The sequence below is a fragment of the Limulus polyphemus genome, unplaced genomic scaffold (assembly GCF_000517525.1).
Source record: "Limulus polyphemus unplaced genomic scaffold, Limulus_polyphemus-2.1.2 Scaffold1398, whole genome shotgun sequence".
In the NCBI taxonomy this organism is placed as follows: Eukaryota; Metazoa; Arthropoda; class Merostomata; order Xiphosura; family Limulidae; genus Limulus; species Limulus polyphemus.
The window spans coordinates 206736-207553 of record NW_013667008.1 but is presented as its reverse complement, the minus strand read 5'-3'; positions in this window follow the sequence as shown (position 1 = coordinate 207553).

Here is an 818-nt window from a genome sequence, read left to right as displayed (position 1 = left end):
AAGTAAAAAACATGTCGATGTCCTCTTTAACACCTTCCACATTTGCATAAGCTTTCCCATTAAGAATATGTTGCATAAAACGGAAAAGATGGTAATTTGATGATGCTATATCTGGAGAATATGGTGGATGGGGGAGAACTTCCCAGCCCAACTCCATAATCTTGTGTTGCGTCAAACGTGCCACATGTGGACTTGCATTGTCGGGGAGAAGAAGAACTTTCCGATTGATGAGTGAAGGGTGTTTCTGATTAAGGGCTTAATTTAAACGTTCCAGTTTCTGACTATAAATCTCTGCATTGACAGTTCGCTGTCGATTGAGGAGTTCGAGATGAATTACTCCTTTGATGTCCCACCAAATGCAAAACATCACTTTCTGCGGATGGAGTCCAGGTTTTGGGGTCAGAAGTGGTTTTTGTCTAGGACTGAGCCATTGTTTTTGTCGTTTAATATTTGGATAGGGAATCCATTTTTCATCATTGGTGACAATTCTGTCCAAAAATAGTTCATGCGCATTACGCGCTAGAAGAGACGAAGCAACGTTCACACGTTGGAAACGATGATAATAGGAGAGTTCGTGAGGCACCCAAACACCTTCTTTATGAAGTTTTCCAGTATTCCTTAGATGTTTACGTATTGTTTCATGAAAGACACGCAATTTCAAGGCCATTTCACGAGTATGTTGCCTTGGGTTAGACTAAACAAGCGTCTTTAGAGCATCAATATCAATTCCAACATGTCGGCCCCTGCCATCATAGTGTTTAAGGCTAAAGTCACCTGAACGAAATTTGCTGAACCATCGTTGACACTTACGAACATTC